Genomic DNA, 6,000 nt, shown 5'->3' with positions numbered 1-6,000 from the left:
CTATTGGAGAATTAGGCATAAACTCCCCTCCTCATGTTTGTGCTAAAGGTAGGGAAGTACCACATGTGCTTAAGGGTGTTGATGAACCCCTCTATAAAAGATCAATTGCTGAACCATTTGATACGACCTCCTCTATTATTCAAGAAGAAATGCGTGCTGAAGATCTTGCTAATGAGAAGGTTGTTTCCAAGTCAAGTGTGTCGAAAGTTCCAGTCAAAGTTGTGAAAGCAACTGAGACTAACTCAGACACACATGAGTTGGATAACAAAACTGCCATGTCTACTATGCATAATTTGCCTGTTGTTAATCCCTCTCATAAAGCATGTGGTGTTGCTAATTGTATGTCTTGTGCTTTTAATTTGATGTATGCTTATTTTAATGGTAAGCATATTTCTAGTGATAAGACTACTCCTCGTTAGCATGTGAATAATAGGAAGCATGATAGGTCTAAGACTGCTAGTCCTTCTAAGGCTAGAAAGGAGACATTTGTGCCTAAGCCTAAATAGAAATTTGTTAAGGCTGTTTACAAGGTCAAATGTTCAGTCATTGAGAAAGTTGAGACCATTAAAGTTAAGAATGTTGTTTTGCCTGACAAAGGTCAATTCTACAAGTATGTCGGGCCTAACTAAGTTTGGGTTCTAAAAAAAGTCTAATCCATTTGAAGTGCAGGGCAGTAAACAGGTGGAACCAGTAGTGTGGATTCTTGACAGTGGATCATCAAGACATATGACCGGAGATAGAGCCCTGCTATCAAATGTGGTTGAGAAAGTTGGCCCACTGGTTACCTTGGGAGATAACAGCAAAGGTTTATCTGAGGGATATGGCTGTTTGCAAGCTGGAAATGTTATCATTGTAAATTTGTATATTGTGCTAGGTTATTATCAGGAAGCAGTATCTAACATATAGCACCAGCGATGAGACTTGAGAATATTACGACATATCAAGCACCTGATGCACATTACACTTGGAATTGGACTCTAGTAAGATGTATACAAGTGTACTCCTAGTTGGTGAGTCAAAAGAGGAAGTCAATACACCACAGTTTATGGACTTTGCAGTTGCAGATCTATTGGACTATGCAATCTCTTCTTCACAATCTCACTTCAGGTTGGTATGAACTAGTGTACTACTCAAGCAATCGTCAAGAACATGGTATGGCACTCTAACTGAAGTTATAGTTTAATATGAACTAGTAGAGTCGTCATATTAATAACTCTCTTATTACTAGGCACAAACATATTGTTTTATATGTGCAGTGAGTTTTAGGAGAAAATCAAATTTCTTTCTACATTAGTGATTTCTTATTTCATTAAAATCTTTCGAAATCACTAGTGTACATCATTTCTCTCAAAAGATTAAATGTATAATTTTCATTCCTTAAAGATCTTAAGTACATTTTATCTCTCTATTGCCATATGTTCTGTGATACAGGTTCAGTCTCCAATGGCTTTCTTTCATTGACAGTCATGAGGTTGAAAACCCACAACATCTATCCCAGACTGTAAAGACAAGCACAAAAACAGAACCAACCAACACTCTCTTACCACTAAAATGAAGTATGAGTGAGCGTGAGGGAGATAATGCCTTAGTGCACCACATAAGGAAGGTTCTGAAGTCAACCCAGCAGCTCTGTCTCCTACATAGATGAGTAGTATTTAAACCGAGACAACTGCTAGCCCCCATACATCTTCTCAAAAAGATGTAATGGCTGAAAAGGCACAAAAACAGTTACTAGATTCATTCTCTCAACATGGTGCGTCTATTGAAATTTGCCTATCTTCCAGGGTATCCGTTGTAGTGTCACCACCTCAAACATAAACAATTCTTGATGCACATGGAAAGGTTACACACACAAAGGATGATTTGACGGAAACAAGAGTTTCGACCATTTTAAGGTTAGATTCGATTGTTCAAGGTTCGTTAATGGACCAATTGCCTTGACAGGTGTTAGGAGAGGATACTGATCCAAAATCCATATGTCAGTGGTCAGTGTCTACCTTCCCAGGCTTAAATCCCCTGGATGCATCTGCGGATAGTGGATCTGACATAGGCGCAGATCGGCAACTTGTTGACAATGATTCAGATATTACCTGATGAGTCACAAGGAAATGTCTTCACAGACATTAGAAGGGAACTTTGATCTTTATGCTAAATTCGTTGGATCATTGTTTACCTTCCCAGAATTCAAATCTGGAACCCTAAAAGGGAAACTAGCAACTTGTAGATTATGACTCAGATTCATCTGACGAGTTTAACAAGGATGGGGATTTATGAACTCCCATTGCACCACATGTGACCTCCTTAAGGATGGCTACGGTGATTTTCCTTGCAGGTATAGCTGAATGTTGGAGCTATGAGAGGAGTGATACACTTGTGAGAATGAGTGTGAACATGAGTGGAGAGAAGAGTGAAACACATGTGAGGTACACTAAAATAGAATCACACACTCACAGTGAGGAAGAAAGAGAAACTACTTGTTATTTCTTTTCCAACCAAGTGAAATATGAGAACTCCTTTAGACAACGGCATACATTCCTTTTCTAAGGGGGAGATAAAAGCTTTAGTAATAGTTTGGAGGATTCATCAACTAAGGGGGAGAAATAGCAAGGGAGGAAGAAAAGATCCTACATATGTACACTACACCACACCATTGTTGTTTATAACTACGGATCCTATTGTACGGGAGAGGTGGTAAACACAAGGTGATTTTCTTCATAAGGGAAGAAGCTATTTTCCAAAAGGGGAGTACCATTGGTTTTTATCGGCGGATCCTATTGTACGGGAGATGTGGTAAACGAAGGTAATCTTCTTTAATCAGTTGATTCTCATAGGGGGAGAAGCAAGAGAGATATGTGCTTCTCAACAGGAAATGTGGTTGTACAAAAGAAGATGAAACTACTTGAAGATATGTTCAGTCTAGAGGAACATCTATTTGGAATCTGGAAAATGTTAAATGTTATCCAGAACTTTTCTGCTATTTACTTTGCTTTTTTGTTTATATCTTTTTCTTATTTGTTAGTTGAGTTATCCTCTAGGTATTTGTTGTTATTGTCTAACAAACAAATAGGCGGAGATTGTAAGGCATATGTCATAGCCTATTTGTATATTCGAGGATTTAACTCAACTCAAATAAGAATGTAACAAGTAAATAGTGGATCTACCGTCAAAGAGATCTCACAAAGTAACATCTGTCAGAGGATTCAGAAACAAGGTTCATCTACAGACTTGAGGAATTAATTCACTGGAAGAAGTGCAAGATATTGATCAAGCCTCAGTGATATAAATCAAGATTGTGGATTTAATCAAGTGATAGAGATCTTGTTAGGGTATCAGTTAATTACAGGGATTTAATCTGAAGGAAATCAAGTGATCAAAGTCAAGACATGAAGAAACGTCACGGAGGTTAGTCACTCATGAACCAGATAGTTTATCGAGTGTCAACATTGAAGTGGTGGAATTGATTCATAATTGACAGTGATTATTAGAAGATTTTCAGAAGAATGGTTGCTGCTCAAGATTAGTATTAATTCTCTATTAATTAATTAAGTCATATAATTTAATTAAGAAAATAAATTATATCTGCAAATATTAATTTATTGATTAATTGAATTAATTGATTAATTAATTTTGAATTAATATTAAGAATTTTCAGAATTTTAATTGGATTAAAATCTGTTTTAATTCATCAAGACAATTGAAATTGAACTAGCATGACAATCTGGATTGTCGTACCGATTGTCATGCCAGGTCTTTTCAATTGTCTCACCGAAAGTTCCACTGGAAGGAAGATTGTCATGCTAGTACAACAGATAGTCATACTGATTGTCTTCCTAGTACAAGTGATTGTCATGCCGATTGTCATGCCAGTTCATTTCAGTTCTGTTGATTAAAACTTAAAGACAGAAGTAGCAGACAATTATCCATCCAACAGAATACAATCCAACAACTCAAGAACAAAAGAAAAGCAGCTGCAGAAAACATTTTATTTTTCATCTATTAAATTCAAGATCACATTTCTAGTTATTAAAGTTAAATCCAATCAACTAGAAATCATTCTCTTGTTCTTGTGTAACTATCTAGCGGATCATAATCCCTAGAACTTAATCTCAAATTGCGTTTAGCATTTGATTCTTTTTATTGCAAAAATAGAAAAAGTTCATGTCGAATTTATTCTAGATTTGTGATAATTAATTTGAGATTAATCCCTTGTAATCGATATCGTTGTTGTAACACCTTTCAAGTTTAATAATATTTTTATTTAACTTGAATTTTGTTTCAATTTTTTATTCCGCACTAAATTCGATTATTCGGTATTGTTTGTATTCAATGTAATATCCGGGATATATCGTGCAATTATTTTTGCTAATAGATAATTATTATATGTGTTCAGTATCTATTTTGTGAATTATTTGTTAAGTCTTAAATGTGTTTGGATGTTTAAAAATAATATTATTTGAGTATTTTAATTTTTATATGTCCAAAATAAATTATAGATAATTGTCATATCTTCCTAATTATTTTTATGTTGATTTATGAATTTATAGGAATCATATGAATTTTATAAAATCTTTTTCCGGGTATTTAAAATCTATTTTATGAAAACGGGAACCAACCGACGTCATTCTTTTTACATTTTTAGAACGCAAAATTCTTTTGAGAACTCCTTCCTAACCTAATTGCAATATTCCGAGCATTTTCCATGTTTTGACTTTTTCGATCCGGCGTACGGTTTGTTCTGCGCGGGTCCCGGCGCAACCTTTTTGATACAATATTTATTTCGATAAATCAATAAAACTCGTATTTTCGAGAAACGGGAGCTTTTTATTAAACTATTACAATTATCACCTCGTAGTACGTGTAATCAGGCGCTGAGACCAAGACCGCAGTACGAATTGTACTGATTTAGATAATTATCTCGAAAACCGGTACCGTTTGGATCAGTTTTTACAAATAAACGTGCCGTTTTATATCCGAAATGATCCAACGGGATACTAATTTCCCGTAATTATAAATAGCCTCTACCGTATTTTATGTTGTACCGGAAATCAATTGCAAACAGTATTTACAGAATTTTTGTCACACCCCCAACTTAAACAGCAAAATAAATATAGCTATTACATCTTTTTAATGAAGAATACACAACCAAAATCCAAGATCTTACAGTTTAGGGTTTGGAACAGCCCAACACTACCAACTATTACATCTGATTACAAATACCGAGTCCTCACACATCTATTATTACTTATTCTACCTGAGCTCGAACATAAGCATCAGCATCACAGGTCTTACGGGTAGTCTGCTTGAATCTAACCATAGCTGCTAGCTGTAATATAAGGGTAAAGCAAGAAGTGAGCTAAATGCTCAACAAGTGCTAACAGTACGATACAAAACATAAATTGAGATATAATTTTAAGAATGACAATGGAAAGTCATAACCAAAGGTAACGAGAGATAAAAACTATGTGAGATGGCATCATTTTGCTTGCATCAAAACAATTTTAAAATCATGTCTTAATCAAAATCATTTTATGACGCTACGGATTACAGCCGGTGATCAGCCGCGAAGTAATCCCGAACCTCGCTGGGTTCTAAAACATTAATGGGAATCCCTAGGCAACTTTTAAGCCTAATATAAGTGTGGAAGGGACTCGCGTCTCAGTCCAGATCCACCATTCAAGAAAAACATTTATCCCCCTTTGGGACTGAAAAATCCACATTTTAATCATTTTAAAAACTGATGCCAATTTATGACAAAACTTCTTTTGATTGTAAACATTTTTATCAAGGGATTATAGATCAACTCGAAACACGGGAAACAAGGTACTGAATATCAGAGCCATGATTCACTAGACTTTACTATATTAGGGTAATAGAGAGGTTTCCATAAACAAGAACTTTGACAAGGAAATTGAGCAAGGCTATTGGATAATATGAAGGGTAATGCCAATTTGGGCTCAAAGCAATGGTTTCTCATCAAGGTACAAGTGCTGGATCATCAAG

The sequence above is a fragment of the Apium graveolens genome, chromosome 3, assembly GCF_009905375.1.
Source record: "Apium graveolens cultivar Ventura chromosome 3, ASM990537v1, whole genome shotgun sequence".
NCBI lineage: Eukaryota > Viridiplantae > Streptophyta > Magnoliopsida > Apiales > Apiaceae > Apium > Apium graveolens.
Note: the sequence above shows the minus strand (reverse complement) of the source record.